The following is a 19438-nucleotide window of genomic DNA, read 5'->3' as shown; positions in this document are numbered from 1 at the left end:
ATGGCAGCTGACCACGGAACTGAAGTCCGCCTGGTTCTTATCCTGTCGATCCTTCCAGAACCTCGTTGACACTCTTCCTTCACGTCTAACAGTGGTACACGCTGCAAAAATGTTTATTCTGGCTTTTGGCAGCCGACCACACAAATGTGACTCTACAGTGTACAATGTGTGCTTTATGCCGCAGATTAACGACTTTTTAACACGGTTTAATGTACACCGAAGTGAAAAAGATGTATCATTTCCTACCTCACCATCTTTAGGGTCGAAATCACTTTTAATTTTTGAGGTGACCTCCGTTCTACCTCGGGAATCGAGCCATCTCCATGCCAGTTTCATTTAAATTGGTTCAACTGTTTAGTCTTGAAAACATGACAAGCTGAGTTACCTATCATTTATAATATCAGTATTGATGTATGGAGTAAACACGTTGAAGATTTTACAGGGTGAGTCAAAAATGACTTCAGAGCTCCGGGAGAATGTACAAATTTATTGAGATAACTTACGGAATCGGCAGATGTGTCGGTTTGTAGCAAACAACCTCAATTTTAATTCACACAGTGCGTCAGTACCGCATTCCACCAACAGGAGCGCCAGTGTAGTGCACAGCTAATATAGCTTTCACCGGTGTGTTTTGGTTCAGTGAATATCCACAACAGCAGAATGTGTACTAGCGAATATCCACATGCAGTTCTGGAACATCTGCGTGACAGCTTCAAAATTAAAGTGTTTTGTGCCCTTGGCATATTGAAAATGTGCGGCCATTCTCTTCGTGGAGAAATCTGTCACTGGTATCGTGTATCCTATCTGGATAGGCTATGTTTGAAAATTTTTTAATAAGGACTAATCAAAAGTCCACCTCGCTCCCTGGGCTTAACAACAGTGGATTTTTTTTAACACCCTGTGTTCGTTCCTCCGCTACCACAGAATTTAGCCGACCTGATAAATCGAAACTATGGTGCCGTTGCACGCAAGGAATGCTGGGAGAAAGTGTCATTGCCGCATCACAGATGGTAGTGACATCGAACACAACACTTACGTGAAACTTGAGGTTGTTTATTACAAAGCCGCGCGGTATTATCCACGCGGTCTCAGGCGCTGCAGTCATGGACTGTGCGGCTGATCCTGGAGAATGTTCGAGACTTCCCTCGGGCATGGGTGTGTGTGTTTGTCGTTAGAATAATTTATGTTAAGTAGTGTGTAAGCTTAGGGACTGATGACCTTAGCAGTTGTCCCATCAGATTTCATACACATGGGTTATTAGGCCGCGTCATGTTTTTTCTAAAATGTTCGACGTTTCGACCCCTCTACTGGGATCTTCCTCAGGACCTTTTAGTGTCCACTACTGTTCTAGCAATAGTGGACACCAAAAGATACTGAGTAATCCCAGGAGAGGGGTCGAAACGTCGTACATTTTAGAAAAAACGTGACGCAGCCTAATAACCCAGAAGATTTTAACTTCAGTGACAACTACCACGAAAGCCTGCAGACTTACATAAGTGTAACAATCTTCCAGTTGTTAAATATGTAGCATTACAATTTTTCTAAAGTAACCTATGTTCTCAGGTTTCGAACCATCTCCATATCAAATTCCACTGAAATCTGTTCAGTGGTTTGCTCGTGTAAACGTAACAGGATGAGTCACTTTCGTATTTTTAATATTAAGTATGGGCTATGGAAGATATGTACATATCCAGTGGTAGTGTAAGTAAAACCCCTGAGTTCTACTCCCCTTTTCAGAGATATTTGTGTTCCCTGAATAAGTATAAATTCTAATATGAAGTGCTTTTTGGACATTTCCGTAATAAAACGAACCAAAACTAGAAAATTAGGTTTAACATATACGGAGAAAAAGACGCGCAACAAGGCAGCTATATTTTTGTCATGCATCGAATGCTATTCAGGAGATAGGGAGGGAATTCCGAGCTACTACCAGATCGCACGACATGGAGGCGGATAGCTGTGATCCGTCCCTCGCATTTGGGAGGGACAGACTACAGCACAGACAGACAGAACTGCAGATATTTTGCTGCTGGCGGCGGAGACGATATTCATCTGTCTGCACAGTGGCGGCCCGGCTGCTGGCAGACAGCTGTGATGCTGCGGCACCGGCGGTAACAACTGTTGCACGCAGCGCGACCGCAGCGGCGGCGGCGGCGGTGGCAGCTGGTCGCAGCCTGCAGCCTCCGCCTCCAGGCGTGTCGCCCAAAGCTGATTACAGCCGACACGCCCGCCGGATTCTGCGCTGCGCTGAGACACGGGGCGAAGACTGCAGGGGCGGGGGTGGAGGCGGATGGGCTCCGTAGCCGCCGCCGCGCCGCGTGGCGCCGCCAGAAACGGCGAGCGTCGCAGCGCCGGCCGCACGTGACAGCCGGGAGACGCGCCGACAGGCGACCGCCGCCCGAGCGTACCCGAGCGCCGGCGGAAACGCCCGAGGCGAACGCGCGTCGCCCGCGGGCCGCTCCGCCCAGCCAGTCTCGAACCGACCGCCGAGGCGAGAGGTCGCGCGGAAGCCGCTCTGCCTGCTGTGCGCTCCCCCCGTCCTCTGAGGACAGGCGTCCGTTCCGTTGCGTAATTGGTCCTCTCTCTTTCTCACTCTCTATCTGTCCCACCGACTGACGTATCATTACCCAGCTGCAGCTAGGTGCGTTCCATCTGCACCTGTCGGCGCCTGCGGTAGTCGACCGTCGCCTTGCTGACTGGTGAGTTACCCTCTATGGCCAACGGTAAACATTCCGACAGTGAAGCGGATACACACCGACCGAGAAGAAAATGTAGCAAATCCGAATTAAATTGGCCCATCATTTCAGACATCCACTTTTGGTTGATAACCACTTCACGAAACAAACTTGTAAAGAACCTAATGTTCAGCCACAATTTAAAAAGAAGCAGAATTACATAAGATGGTATTCTGCCACAATCTCAACGAGTTTTTACAGCGTATTTGCTTCGTTATAGTGTAAAATCGTAGTTCAGGTTTTATGAACCCACTGTAATCTTATGCTGTTGCTAATACAACGTGGTAAAAATGAAACAGGCTGGGAAAATATGTGATGCACCTCAAGATAGGTAGTCCAACTTACATAGCCTGCACCTGGAGCGCATGATGTAATTTTGGGTTGCCTATTTTCACGGACTCCAAGGCAGCTTTGTTTTGCCACCCTCTTAAGAGTTTCAAGTCATAATGCAATGACATTAAATGCCTTTATTATTTTAAGAATAAGCTTCCCAGCAATGTGCTTTGCTCCAATGTTGCAATCTTCAGCTGTTGGCACTTTTGTGCCTTTTATGACGTGTTTTTCGACCTCTAGCTTCTGATCCACCAGATCATTTTCTAAACTATGACCCCACTCTTTTGAAGTATATATCATCAGTTCTTTGTGGACTGCATTCTTTGTAATTTTAATGAAGTGTGGATTTTTTTTTCAATCATCCAAGTTAACACTATACTTGAAATGCATTTCTGATAGTTTACAAATACTGAGATAAACTTTTCCAAAACTCCTCATGTAGAAAACTGCTAACAGTCAATTCCTTGTAGAAATATTAGAAGTTTCGCTCAAACAAGAGACCACTCCCGGCCATGAGAACGACATGGGATAATGGGATGCCGTTTGGCCGATACTCCAAGTATTTCAATGAAGAACTGACATAAAGCTAGTATACCAAATCATAATTTCTTTTGTTTAAAAGCTGTCCACCAGCACCTTCTCAAAATAATACCTGATAACAACTGTTCATACTTGCTACAATTTATTATCCAGCATCCCCTCACACCCCAATCCCTCGACTTGTATTTCCACATACCCGCAATATCGGCTTAATTAACATCAGCCATTGCGGCTAAATAATAATTTTTCGTAGCAGATGCTAGTAGCCTGCAACTTTCGTAAGGCATAATAAATCTGTCACACGTCTTCCGGCTGCATGTAAAAATATCCAGGAACATCCACTGTTACATCAACATGCGCTTGTGTACAACCCACATGATTGTGTTCAAAAGAGCTCATCACGGTAAATGTTGAGTACACTGAGCTCTTCTTGACGAACGTTTTGTATTATTATTTAATACAGATGTTAAGAACTTTTTCTGCATAATTTAAGATGATAAATTTGTGGAATGCATTTCATTCCGTACTGTTTCGCAATCCAATATGCCATAAAATATTTTTTTGCCGATTCATGATGTCAGTAAGGTTTATCAGCCCCTAAACTGTTTTACATTGCACTGTAAATATACGATGACATGTGATACCCACGCCATTACCAGTCTGTATCTAAAGTATTCCTTTGGTATAATTTGTTGGAAAGATTACGTTAGCGACATTATTTACATGAAGTAAAAAAACTTCGGCTGAATTACAAATAAATTTTAATAAAATATTTCTCCTTCATATTGGAGAGTCATAAATTATTTCGGTTAATAGGTGTGAGGGAAAACAGAGATAGAAATACATAAAAGTAGACCAAATTTCACAAGGGGTCCCACAAAGACCGTCCAAGGATGATAGAGTGGCCAGTTATCCAATGCTTTCTATGATTTACGTCACGATTTTGAATGCTTTGGCTTCTCTCCTCTTTATAAAACCGAAATTTCCATCGAGTGCCGGAGGTTTATTGTATCGCCTTCTAAGATATTTGTTATCCGGAACTGCCTTGCTGTGACAGTACCGTTATGCACCTTATATACGCAACTTTCTATACGAGAATATTGCTTTATGGAAGCTTGCTTATCGAATGTATGCTCTATTTCTTTGAATATATGCATTCATAACTAAATTCTGACGTTTCTTAATTACAAGGGAATTCGAATTACATTATTAATATAATAAATGTTGATTAAAGCAGTCATGACATAATAAGCGTACGACACATTTCCTGAAGGGTGTAAATACAGAATTAGAATCATATTGTATGTTATCAGATAAAGTCATTGAATCACCATTCACATTTACATAAAACAACCTACGTAACTATTGATTATAGCTAAGAATTCAGTACCTGAATAGCTTTTCTTGTACCTAACTTAGTATTGTCAAATATATTCCATAAAATTTTAAAAAAATTCTGCTGAGTTGCGTTACCTTTCACAGATGCATAGTTTATCGCTTTGATCTTTTGTTATTTTATGACGTCACGCATCGACAGGAATTGAAATATACTCGAATACATACTTGTGATCTAGTAAAAGTCCAATGTTATAAGTTTGTTTTATAGCTCTTGACGGCACGTTTCAGTTCAAAAACGCAGTTATCAACTGTATCCTCTTGTTTTTATTTCACTTTTATATTGAAAACACCATTGACAGTTGTATTTTGAAGTGAATATAAACACTATGCCAAAAACAAACAGTTGAAGATAGTGATATTTTTGTCAACTTTGTACAACACAGTATTAATTATAAACCCCCTGATTTTATCAAACTAAACAAATGAGTACAAATGACGTTCAAAAAGATACAATAGTAAGTTAACCTAACAACAATTTTGTCAGCGTGAGGGTTAGTGCATCCACAGGCAGAAATCTTGCTGAAGCAAAGTAACTAGTGAAGCAGCTTTTTATGCTGATACGTAGATGAAGCTATGAAGCGACAGACTGCTGGAATAAGTGGTCGTATTTTTTCAGAGTAGCCATTAGTCTGCTGAAAAATTGTTCGGCTTAAATTCTATTTGACGAAGACTAAGTGCATTCCTCATAATATGGACGTATGCCAAATCCACAGCGAATGCTGTAAACTTAAATTACTAGAGTTGTTTGAAAGAACCACAGTCCCTGCACGACAAATAGGAGATTTATATTGTGGGAATAAAAATGAATTTAGTGCTGCAGTAGATGCGAATGGGCAGTTAAAGCAAATACGAGAAGCAGAAAATGTATATCTGTAAAAACGTATGATTGTATTCCTTTTTAGGGAGAGAAGCATACGTAGAATATTGTTGCAGATGTGCTCGACTTCTGTTATCTCTGACATTTTCATTATTATGATGTACGGTATAATATTATCTGCTTTCAATGCGTGTGGAAGTGTACGTCAAAACAAAAGCAGATATAAACATAATAAAACTTTAATTTCTGGTACTTTTGTGTGGAGTCAGCTTGCTTATAAGTGAAAATGGCTGAGATCCATTAGTTATACCGTTTTATCATTGTATTTGTTTGTGAACAGGATTCCTGTGTTTTATTTAACAAATATAAATTTTTGTATGTTTAAAATTACATTCGTAAAAGAGTTGCTCTCAGCTTTGTTCAATTCTTGATTATTATTTTTCTCTTTACGAAAGTGTTTCTCGCTGAGACCTGACAGAGAATAATTAAAGGACAAATGTTTATCGCTTACTACATTCTCGCTCTACGTTCATGAAAACTGCAGCATGGAGCCTGACGTTTTACTTTACTTTTGGATTACCCTCTCTATATGCAATACGTGTTACAGTATCCACATATACCACTGAACGTTCTTCCAAAATTGTATCATTTTCCGAGCCGAAACCCCGGTGATATGGCGCTATAAACATTGAGATGTGTGGAAAGCTAGTATTTGTTAAAGGAGAGCGCAAATTAAACGGAATACACACACCTAGCGTTGAATAATCAGGGCACTTGCTGGTTTCCAAAAAAATTTTAAGCATCTGAAGCGGTTTTGTAGGTGAGAATTCGATTTTTTAAAGAATATGTTGTGTGAGGGAAGGGGGAAGGGAAGGCGTGAAAGGGAGAGGGAGGGGCTACTACTAGTTATTAAGTTGTTCCAGGCGAACGAATACTCAGTAATAATAATCGTTAATCCGTGTCCGTATGCGAATGTAGGCTTTCCCGGTGTATACTGCTGATGAAATCTTCTCCGGCTTACATACGGATAGCTGCGCTGAAAATCCACGTTTCGATGAGTGTCATTCTCATCTTCTGGCGAAGTGATCATCAACTTCGCCAGAAAATGATGAAAACGACATTCATCGAAACATCGCGGATTTTCGACGCAGCTACCCGGACGGTAGCCCAAGAGGATTTCATCAATCCATGTCGTGTTACGCTGTTGCTCCCAGACGCGTTTGGGTTTTCTGTCATTATCGGAAAACGTAACAGCACAGAAAGATCAGCGTAACTTCAGTAAGTACCAGAGGTGCCTAACAACGTAACACGGTTTTCAGAAAACTTCTTCAGTAAAGATCTTGCGATCTAGCACAACCGAAAAACGACACGACACAGTAATTGTGTCGACTACTAAATCTCATCGAGTCCACTATAGTAAGGTTTGATTTTCGTCACGCTTGTGGTGGTATTAAGATCGAGTAAAATAACAGCTCTACGAAACAGGAAGAATCAATATCCGACCAAGTGATAAAGAGAATAATAGTTAATAGCCCATAAGAATGAGGCACTTCTTTATATTCTATCCGGTGACCTCGGTTTACTAATTAATTAAACATGAATCCAGAGCGTAAATTTGCCATTTTTCACTTATGCTGACCACCTCCACATTTGGAAGGTACTTTAACGCCACATTCCGATAGCCCGGGTACTGAACGCTGATCGTCAGCATAATTTACCCGGTAAGCTTACATATTGCACCTGTAGTGAAAAGGAAGTTCCGGCTACGCAGTGACGTCATTAGAACTATCAGCCGAAGACCAAATGCTCAAGGTTGTACACAGATGCAGGTCAGTTGCCCTGTTCCCTTCCGTCGATTTAGGTGACCGAAATTCTCAAAAGATAGCGATTTTCGATCAGCACCAGGGTATTGCCGTGCCATATGTATGCTGCCGTTCACAACACAAACGGTTACACTTATAATGGTGCTGCGGCTGCGAGTCATGGACTGTTGACAGGAAGCATGGACTGTTGACGAGTGTCATCGCATTGTGTCCAGCAATGAATTGTGTTTCTGCACTGTCCTGGACGACCATCGTCGGCGAATATGACAGTGACCTGGGGAGACACCCCACTCTTTCAATGCTTTGGATTGGCGGTGGCTAATCCTTGAATCATGATATGGAAAGTCATGATGCGGAAAGCCATTGGGTATGACTATAAATGGTAGTGATTTTGGGAACTCGGAAGGTACAAAGATACTTCAAGGACGCCCTGCGTCCGCACGTGTTATCTATCATTTGGCAATATTCTGGTGCCATTTTTCAACTGGAGAATGCTCTTTCACGTATCGCATGTGTCATTATGAAATGTCTGCGTAATGTTGAGGTATTCCCATTGCAGGAGGATCCCCTGATCTGTCACCGACAGATCGGGCGTAGGACCATCTGGGCCGTCTACTTCGTCCCGGAAGTATCATAAATTTTGCTACATGTGCTATTTTTATATCATCTTTTGCTTTGATTTGTAGAATGAAATCACTGCTATAATGTTTCAAGTGGTCTCTAATTTTTAAAATGAAACTTTCTTGTACGGTGCAGCTGGCGTGTTCCGTATCGCTTTTTGCAAGTTTCCGAAAACAGTTGTTGTGTTCATGTGTCAACCGTTTCCTTGTGCTAGGTGATATTCAGAAGATATACAGCTAACGGCAGTCGACTAAAGCCGATGGCCTAAACTTCCCGCTTCAGATGACGTGCAGAATACCGAATAAAAGCTAAGCGTAGTGGTTTACATAGCCCCTTACTAGGAGCTCATGTTGAGTTCATATAACATTCGTCATAACTACTAAGTAATTTTTCTTTTATTGATGTCGTCACTCATAAATTTTTGTAACGGTATAAAAATACTGCACTACTTAAATCTGGTCGAGGTTTACCAAACGTAGTCTGTTTTGTAAATGGTGAAGACGAGATAACTATTACTGTGGGAATAACAGTACATCACTAACGTGAAGATTATCACTACACTGTTAACATGATTTGGATACTACACCAGAAACATTATTTTAATTAGTGTTCTATGGTATATTTTGTGAAATCAACACAAAAAAACTCGTTTGGTAACTGCATGACAACGTATTTTAGTGTAATTCGTTGATTTAAATTGGTCCCTCCCTACATTTGTACCGTTAAATATGTTTGATTAAATTTAAAGGATAGCGCGTCCTATTGAACAGATATAAATCGAGTAATTCATTAGGTCATTAAGGTGACACTGAGTTAACGAATATGTTTCTGTGATAGCACTTCGCATACCGACTATTTGTTTCATTTTTAGGCTTTATACAGTTATATAAGTTTTACTAGATTCTTATTTATTCTGAAATTGTGTAACTCGTGTTTCCTTAGCTCCTAAACGATTCATAATATATTGCTTTTGGTGAATAACACTTTCACTCTTCTATTGTTGTCGATACGCATTAATGGAAGCAAAAATGTATACCTATGACATAGTTTATAGTTCATAAAGAGCTAGGTTGCCCTCGTACTTTTATTAGCTGTTGTTACTATGTGGCGTAACTCGTAGGGAATTTACCTAAAACGAACTACAGTGTTTGATGGGTTACAAAGACACTATGGAATATGTCCTGTTCCAGTGCCGATTTTGAACTGCTGAACACTGTATTCCCCTTTTCAATGTATTGCCCGCCCTCTTCTTTTAATCTATCATATATTTTCGTTTATCTTTCAATTAGACGGAATGAATGTAGCTGTATATTTATTTTCTTCAGAGACCTATCTTTCATTATGTGTTCCTTCATTAAGATCTGCGGCACTCTGCAGTCCTGTACGGTTTTAGTTTGATATTTTTTCAATGCTGGCACGCTAAACAATTCAGAGCATTCTGCATGCTGTAATGCAAATGGAAAAGGAAATCAAATGTGTAAGCAGGACAAGGATTATAAATTGTATCTTGGTCATATAGTTTACAAGTACAGTTATGCGTGACTAAAATGGATGATAAAATATATGCATGTGAGTAGTGTTAAAAAATAATACGTGATCCGCTAATGAAATGGCTGATTTCGTAAATTGGTATCAGACCAATTACAGAAAATGTTACGTTTTATGAAAAGATGCCCGACACACAATGTTGACGAAAAGACATTACTAAAAAAGCTCGTAAACGAAAGATAATCTTTTAAGTAACAAAATAAAAAGATAACAAAAATTTTAACTGTAGACACGGCTACTCTTAAGTGTCACACAAACTTGGAAATCTGCAGGCTCATTTTCGACACGGTGGCTAAAGAGATCTGCAGAACCCAGACGCTAGAGAGACGTAGGTTCCAGCTGACAGATTCCACGTTGCTTCACTAATGCGTCTCAGACAGCTTCGTAAGTGGTGGATGTCTATATCAGTAATAATTATTTGCATTCAGCCACTTGAATAGTACCTGATACGATTCAATTACTTGTTTCTAATGCTAATACTGTCATTGTCAGGGGTCATCACCATCAACACCAGCGTAACAAGGGCTTGGGGAATGTATGGGATTTATTTTATCAAAATCGGAGCACGAAAAACGTATTTATAAATTCATAAGACTGTATGTATGCATGTTTTACATCTCCTCCGAAACCACTGGACCGATGTCAACCAGACATGGTATACATATCACCCACTGTCTGTAAAGAGTCGCTGAGGCATTAAAAACAACCTACACTAAGTGATCAAAAGTATCCGGACACCTGGCTGAAAATGACTTACAAGTTCGTGGCGCCCTCCATCGTTAATGTTGGATTGTCATATGGTGTCGGCTCATCCTTAGCCTTGACGACAGCTTCCTCTGTCGCTGACAAGCGTTCAATCAGGAGCTGGAAGGTTTCTTGAGGAATGGCAGCCCATTTTCACTGAGTGCAGCACTGAGGAGAGGTGTCGATGTCGGTCGGTGAGGCCTGGCAATAAATCGGCGTTCAAAACATTCCAAAGGTGTTTTATAGTATTCAGGTCAGGACTCTGTGTATGCCACTCCATTACAGGGATGTTATTGTCGTGTAACCACTCCGCCACAAGCCGTTCATTATGAATAAGTGCTTGATGGTGTTGAAAGATGCAATTGCCATCCCCGAATTGATTTTCAACAGTGGGAAGCATGAAGGCGCTTAAAACATCAGTGTAGACCTGTGCTGTGATAGTGCCACACAAAACAACATGGTATGCAAACCCCCTCCATGAAAACAACGACCACGTCATAACACCACTGCCCACACCCTGCCATCGAATCACCACATTCTGTACCGTGATTCGTCACTCCACACAATGTTTTTCCACTGTTCAATCGTCCTTATACCAAGCGAGGCGTCGTTTGGTATTTACCAGCGTGATGTGTGGCTCATGAGCAGTCATTCGGCCATGAAATCCAAGTTTTCTCACCTCCCACCTAACTGTCATAATACTTGCAATGGATCCTGATGCATTTTGGAATTCCTGTGTGATGGTATGGATAGATGTCTGGCATTACACAATACGACCCTTTTCAACTGTCAGCAGTCTCTGTCAGTCAACAGACGAGGTCGGCCTGTACGCTTTTGTGCTGTGCATGTCCCTTCAGGTTTCCACTTCATTATCACATCGGCAACAGTGGACGTAGGGATGTTTAGGAGCGTCGAAATCCCACATAGACGTATGATAGGTGACACCGAATCACCTGACCACGTTTGAAGTCCGCGAAGCGCCCCATTCTGCTCTCTCATGATATCTAATGACTACTGAGGTCGCTGATATGGAGTACCTGGCAGTAGGTGGCAGTAACATTGCGCCGTATATGAAAAAACGTATGTTTTAGGGTGTAACCGGTATACTTTTCATCACATTGTGTACATATCAAAAGACCAAGGAACGAAAGCACTTAATTACCTGCAACACACTTTACACGTATTTTCAAACGTTTACTAAAGTTTTCTCTCCAACGTCCCCCACAAAATGATGAACGGAAATAAGTCCGTCGCTTACTACATATTCGCTTTCCATTTTGTCATAAAGCAAGAATTTCTACTTTTCTTCTTCTTTACTTCTAACTGTACTAGCGACGCCTTTTGCAGACGCTGTCCACATATGCCAATGAACGAACCTACAAAATTATATCGTTGTGCAACGCATACCATCAGTGAAATCTGGTAACGAGGTAGCTTTAAAGCTGTGGAAGAACGTAGGTTAGTTTATAAAGTATGTTGTACAGAACACCTGCTGGTTTAAAAAGTATTAAACGAATTGGGGAAAAATACGTACTCTTTGAAAAATATATTTACTCTAGGATTTTTAAACTTTATTTGTGAATATGCATTTATTATTACATATGTGCTTAGTAATACGATTCTAAGTAATGAATACAATAGTTATACAATCTTGAATGATGTAATCCATACGCCCACCCTATTTATTACATAAGGAACATATCGCATACTTTATAGCTACTGTGCGTGCTGTCCAGTATTTGAGAACGAGAGTACTTAGTGACCTGCAACAAACTTAACGCATAATTTCAAACTTCTAGGGACGTTTTCGCGCTTACAATCTTCACAAAATGATGAAAGGAAAATGTTTATCCACTTACATTTTCGTTGTTACGGCAGGAAAATTGTCGCATCAAGGATCACGTCATGACCAGACCTCGGATTTTAGAAAAAATCCTATTCTGTTCTTCATTAAATGAAGGCAATATAAGTTGTACATACACGAATTTCGCCAATTTATGATCGAAAACGATAGTTCTAAGTCAACAAAAAATACCAAATTTCAGGTTAGTAGGTGCTGTACCTCAGTTTTAAAAATCCAATCAAATAAAATTTTTTATGTTACATAATCTTGCGATCTCCCCAGCTAAGAATTACGCAAATATTTTATCGAACATTTTAATTTTGTTGTTCCTGAAGTACCTTATTTCATACTAGAACCAGACTCTACCTCATTTTTAAAAATCTTAAAAATACCAAATTTCATGTTGGAACCTGACTGTACCTAATTATCAAAAATCCAGTCAAATAACATTTCTATTACTAAAACTACGCTTTTGATCTTCCCGGCTACTTAGAAAACAGTGGTTGAATGATAACTGGTTTGTTTGCATGGGTGAACGCTAATCATGAGTCAGACGACGACAACGCCGGCCAATGTGACCGAGCGGTTCTAGGCGCTTCAGTCCGGAACCGCGCTGCTGCTACGGTCGCAGGTTCGAATCCTGCCTCGGACATAGCTGTGTGATGTACGTAGGTTAGTTAGATTTAATTAATTCTACGTTTTAGAGGACTGATGACCTCAGATGTTAAGTCCCATAGTGCCCCGAGCCATTTGAACCATTTGAACGACGACAGCGTACGCCAGTCTGTTCCAGCCCGCCCTGCTCCGCAGACCGTTGTCGCTCGCTGTGATCCGTCAAGAGGGCCTGCAGGGCATGGAGGAGCTTCGTGATCTGCCTCCGGCGTCTTCCTGCCCTGTTTGAACAGCCTCTTTAAAACACCTGCACTGTCTTCATTCAGTCGGTCACCGTGCTTCCGAGATGTGGTGAAACATTTCACAGCGACAGAGCATTTGGGGAAAGTCCAGCACGCTGAAAGTAGCCAGCTCCAAGTCATCTGGTATTCATCGTTGGTTACAAGAATTTCCTGATTTCTCTACAGTCGGAAAGTTATTCACTGCAATTTGTGCAGCAGATACGTAAGGAAAATGTTAAACTTTTATCTGCTTCGCCCAGTTAGAGAACATTGATATCACTGTTTTTCCCCAATTACCTTGGACCACACAAATGCGAATACAAAAATGTAGTTTCTAAACCCTTAATGTAGGTTAATTTTGCCAAGTAGATCTTGCACGTAAACTTTTCCACAAAGTATTTCTCATTTCTTTTCGTTTTTAGGTACGCTCTGAACAGAGGTCGCTTTTAAGTCAGCATGTTGCAGCGATTAAACATTAGGCAAATTTTTAAAAATAAATATATCAAACTTTAAACAAACGCTTATAACTAAACCAAACGCAACAAACAAAACCAAATTTCATCATGACCTGTGTCGAGCCATTGTTGGAGCAAACATACCATTCAATGCACTTAAAAATATCCTGTTCAAAAGTTTTCTAGGGAAATACTGTCACCGCAGCATTCCATCAGAATTCACTAACTACTTTGATACTTCATATGAAAATACGTTGAGCAGGTTAAAGGAAAATATAGACGATTCATGCATGTGAATCTCTGTCGATGAGACAACTCACAGACAAGGAGGAGACAGTGAGCATTACTTCAGCTAAATTTCTTGTAAAGTTCCCAACAACTTCCAACGACAATGTATACATAATATCTCGTTATGCATTTTAGGTCCCTATTATTAAAGCTGTAGTGTATTCAGGGAAATTTGTCTACACGCAACTGCGATTGATAGAAGAAGTGACAGAAAAAATCAACTTGGTCCCAGGTTCTGTTGGTATGAAAATTTGTGAGAAACTAAAGGCAATGCTACAAAAAAACCAAGGACTGCCCACTCTATGCACAGTGGTTGACATCGCATCAGGTAAATCAACAGAACGTGAGTGTGTGGTCCCACTGCGCCTAATACCGTTATTTAAATATGTTCCGGTGACATCTGTTGTGGAACGCTAATTCTCGACATATAAGATGCTATTAACAGCAAGTGATGGAGTTTCTCAATGGAAAATATGGAGAAAGTGTTAGTTATTTACTGTGACTGCAATTATGGACATGGGCAATAATATAATGTAAATTTTTGTCAATCTATTTATTTCTCTAGACAATAAAATGTCACATTTTGATCACCTATTTTCTGGTTCTTATAACCTGTTTTTGTAAGTGATAGAACGGTAAGTAATTTAAGATTTTTAAAACCTACAATTCCGAGGTCTAGTCATGACGTTTAAATTTATTGCTTCTTCGCTACTAACTCTATTCGCAACACATTCAGCTGACAGTACGGCACAGAAAGAGGGGGCAGCGGCGATTGGCAGAGAAAGAAAAGAGGAGGAGATGAACATGGAATTGTGGGAAGAGGATATGGATGCAGAAAGGAGAGAAGGACAGAGAGAGATGGGGAGAGGAAGATGGACAGAGAGGGGCAGCAGGAGATGGGCAGAGAGTAGGACGAGAAAGTGGACAGAGAAGAGTGAAAAGGGAAAGAACAGAAAGCAGTGAAAGGAGGGGATGGTCTCCTAGACTTGAAATAAATTCGTCCGCATCACTCACAGCAACCCCACAGCAGGCCGTATATTCCTCTTCAACTGTGTGTAGCGACAGTGTTGACGCTTCTCCTGGTGTCCAGAGATATTGTGAGCTGGTCTGCTTGAGAATCTACTGCGCGTAAGTAACTGCTGTTTACATTTCCACAGATGTTATTTGGCTTGCTTTCTTGTACGTGTGCGTCCAGTGTATTTCGCCCTATTCAAGAAATATAAAAAATATTTACAATCCTATCTAGCTCTCCAAGTTGCCGGTGTGTATGGCAATCCATGCAAATGTGACATGTATTACGTCAGGCAGGGTGTCAGAACCGTCATGGAGAAATGCAAGGAACATCTCCAACTGTCGCAACTAAAACAATCAATCAAATTAAAGGACACCGACCACTGGCTCGAATAAAATAATGAAATGAAATGCGATGAGAACTCGAATTTCTGGGACTGCATAATCAGACAGTCTGTTGAAGTAAAGATGTCGGAAAGAATAATAAACATGAACGGAGAGTTCAGTTTTAAAATGTGCTGGAGTCCAGCACTCAATTTCTCGAGCACTCGTTGGTCTTAATGTCCAAGGACTAGGAAACACAGAGAGACTGAATGTTTCACGCAATAGCAGTGCAGCCTCTGACAAACAAAAGAGTATCAAAGGTCGAAATCGGCGTTGGGAATTGGACTCAGACACAAAGAACGGCGAGAGATTAGTTGGGATCCAGCCAGCGGATACATACATTGAAGACCAAAGGAAACTAGTATACTTAGCTAATACTCGTATCTGGTAGGGCCCATGCGAGCGCGCAGAAGTGCCGCAACACGAGGTCGCATGGACTCGACTAATGTCTGAACAAGTGCTGGAGGGAATTGACACCATCAATTATGCAGGGCTGTCCATAAATTCGTAAGAGTACAAGGGGAAGGAGATCTCTTCTGAACAGCACTTTGTAAGACATCGCAGATACGCTTAATAATATTCATATCTGGAGAGGCTGGCGGCCAGCAGAAATTTATAAACTCAGTCGAGTGTTCCTGGAGTCATTCTATAGCAATTCTGGACTTGTTGGGTGTCGCATTGTACTGCTAGAATAGCCCAAGTCCGTCGGAATGCAGAAGCGAAAAGAATAGATTCAGGTGATCAGGCAGGATGCTTACATACATGTCACCTGTCAAAGTCGTATCTAGACGTATCAAGGGTGCAATATCACACTAACTGCACACGTTCCACATAATTACAGAGCCTCCACCAGCTTGAACAGTCCCCTGCTGACATGCAGAGCCCATGGATTCTTGAGGTTGTCTCCACACCAATGCATCATCTCGATACAATTTGAAACGAGATTCGTCCGACCAGAAAACATGTTCCCAGTCATCAACAGTCACTTCTAGATGGCCCAGCATTAAAAACTGCAGCAATTTGCGGAAGGTTTGCACTTCTGTCACGTTGACCGATTCTCTTCAATCGTCGTTTGCCCGCTTCCTACTGGATCTTTTTCCGGCCGCAGCGATGTCAGAGATTTGATGTTTTACAGGATTTAGGATATTTACGGTACACCCGTGAAATTGTCGTACGGGAAAATCCCCACTTCATCGCTGCCTCGGAAATGCTGTGTCCCATCGCTAGTGCGTTGACTATAACACCACCTTCATATCTTGATAACCTGCCCATGTAGCAGCAGTAACTGATTGAGAACTGCGACAGACACATGTCTTATATTGGCGCTGCCGACCGCAACGTCATATTCTGCCTGTTTACATATCCCTGTATTTGAATACGTATGAATATACCAGTTTCTTTGGAGCTTCAGTGTATAACAGCCGAAGGCACATAACCTGAAGAAGGCATCTGGTTCGGTTTTCGAAATATTGTGTATCATGTGGAAACAACTACTCGGCAAAACACACTCAAGTTCCCTATTGACATTGACGATGTCTTGAAGAGACGTTGTAAGGTTAACATAACGAAAGTAATACAAGGGTAATGGATTGTAGTGGAAAGAAATCAGATAATCCTGAGTGTATTGCACGAGGAAGTGAGAAATTAAACGTAAATAAATGTGACTTGTTATTTGAGCAACAGAATACCCAGACTTAAAAAAAAAACAGGAGACGACAAGAATGCCGAAGGGGAGAAGGAAAGGAGACGAAATGAAGCTTCATGACTTCAGAGACTATGTTATATTATTTCAGTGGTTACAGCATTATGTCAAATTTCCGAAGAACCTGGTATTACGAGTCTACTTATCAGTATCAACTTCTATGCATACACCGTCTGGATTCGAAAATGCTACTCCTGAACCATGCTGGCCGAAAGCTGTGGTAACTGGTCTTTGATCTTCTGAACACTGGCACTGGGGCGCAGTTGACGTCCGAGCTTGTCCTGCATACGTTCATTCGGGAACAGATGTGGGTACTTTTCTCGCCAAGGGAGTTCCTAAACGTCACACAGTCGTAGAGACACTCGCTATGTGCAGGCGAGGACTGCACTGTTCAAAAAATAGCACGAAAGCACCGCGGCTTTCTGTAACACGTGAATTTCCTTGACGTACTGTTGCGCTGTCAGAATTCGCTCAGTCGCTGCCAGCCGTGGCCTGCATCCATTCCCGATGGCTCCCTAAACCATCGTTCCCGAAGCGCCTGTCGAAGACAGCGGAGGAATACGACTTCTCCCCAGGTCACCGACACGTTGGCCGACAACGGTCATCTGGGGCAATGGAGAAACGCGATTCACTGCTCAACATTACCCATAAGCCATTCATCAGGAGTCCATGCTTCCCGTCATGGCAGCGCTCCAGTCGTTTCTGTTGAGTTGTTGACGGGGCCCTATGCCTGGGACAGTAATTCCGGTCCTGCTGCTTCTGGTCCCAGACGAGTGGTGTGGGATAATACAGAATGTCGAATGGAGTCCTCTTCTTGCTGTTGTGGTGGTCACACGTTGTCGACCGAAATCCTGACGACTGGTGTTCTTGCCCTCACGTTTCCATGCCGCCACCATCTAAATGCCCCACGTACCTGGATACTTCACGATTCAACCAGCTAGCGAAATGGAGACCCACAGTGAGACATCTACCAAATTAGAGTTCTAATAACGACTGTCTGTCACAAGTAGGTCCTGGCCGATACAGTCAAGTCGTTTAAATAACTGGACGTAACGTTTCAGAGCGATGTAAGGCAGAACTAGCATGTTGGAAATGTGGTAGGGAAGAATGGTCGACGTCGGTTTGCGGGGAGAATTTTAGAAAACTGTTGTCCACTTGTGAACAATAGCGCATATAGGACGCTTGTGCGACCTACTCTTGAGTACTGCTCTTGTGTTTGGGTTCCGCACCAGGTCGGAGTAAAGGAAGACATCAAAGCACTTCAGACGCGTGATGCTACATTCGTTACCGATAGGTTTGAACGACGCCTAAGCCTTATGGAGATGCTTCGGGAAATCAGAGGGGAATCACTGGAGAGAAGGCCACATTCTTATCGAGAAACTTTGCTGAGAAAATTTAGAGAACCGGCATTTGGAGGTGTCTGCCGAGCGATTCTGCTGCCGCAAACATACATTGCGGGTAAGGACCACGAAGATAAGATACGAGAAATTACGGTTCATAAGTATGTATATAGACAGTCGTTTTCCCTTCACTCTATTTGCGAGTAGCACAGCATAGGAAACGACTAGTAGTCGTACAGGCGACGCATCGTATCGTGGCTTGCGGAATTTCTATTTAGATTTAGAAGTAAATGTACGTTGCATTTCCGTGTCGATATCTGACGATTTTCACGACTCTTGTGTACCCCATCAGGCATATTAACAACGTTAAACGCTAGCAACACTGCTGTCACAGACAATTGCAACCCCAGTAATACATAGACACCGATAGTGTTTTCGTGTGCCATGTTACACTGACGTTTGACCATGTCTTAATTTTGTCGGACATTGTAACTGACAAAGTTGAACTATGCAAGATTGAATGGTAGATTGCAGTTGCAAGAAAAACATATCTAGAAACAAATGGAATTTCTCGACATCCAATATAAATTCTAATGTTGGAATGTCTTATCTGTATGTATTTATTTGGAATGTAGCATCGTACGGGAGGAAAACGCAGATGATTATCAGTTCAGACCAGAAGAGAGCAGAAGCTTTTGAAATACGTTGCTGCAGATTCGACGAGTATGTTGCATAACCAAAGGGGGTTTACTGAATCTGATTAGGGAAAAAGAAATTTGTGATAAAAATTGGCCACAAGAAGGTATCACGTATCATGAGACCTTTTTATGGGTATAACTGTGCAGTATAAGAAATATTAGATTGAGGCTAAGAGATCGGACGCTTCGACAAGACAAAGTAGCGTGGAAAGTTGCATCAGACTGTTCTTCGAAATGAAGATAACAACAAGAACAACAACTACAA

At 41.6% G+C, this 19438-nt stretch overlaps 1 protein-coding gene across 1 annotated transcript in view; it reads left to right on the top strand.

Annotated features, from left to right (window-relative positions):
- Positions 1-2470: 2470 nt before the first annotated feature.
- The window catches only part of LOC126267344 (RNA-binding protein Raly-like), a 953265-nt gene continuing 936297 nt past the window's right edge, over positions 2471-19438 (top strand). The window contains exon 1 of the mRNA XM_049972467.1: positions 2471-2699. The gene's annotated coding sequence lies outside the window, so the exon portion shown is untranslated. The remainder of the gene's footprint in view (positions 2700-19438) is intronic.

The sequence above is a fragment of the Schistocerca gregaria genome, chromosome 4 (genome assembly GCF_023897955.1).
Source record: "Schistocerca gregaria isolate iqSchGreg1 chromosome 4, iqSchGreg1.2, whole genome shotgun sequence".
Classification (NCBI taxonomy): domain Eukaryota; kingdom Metazoa; phylum Arthropoda; class Insecta; order Orthoptera; family Acrididae; genus Schistocerca; species Schistocerca gregaria.
This window is presented reverse-complemented; position numbering and strand designations above follow the sequence as displayed.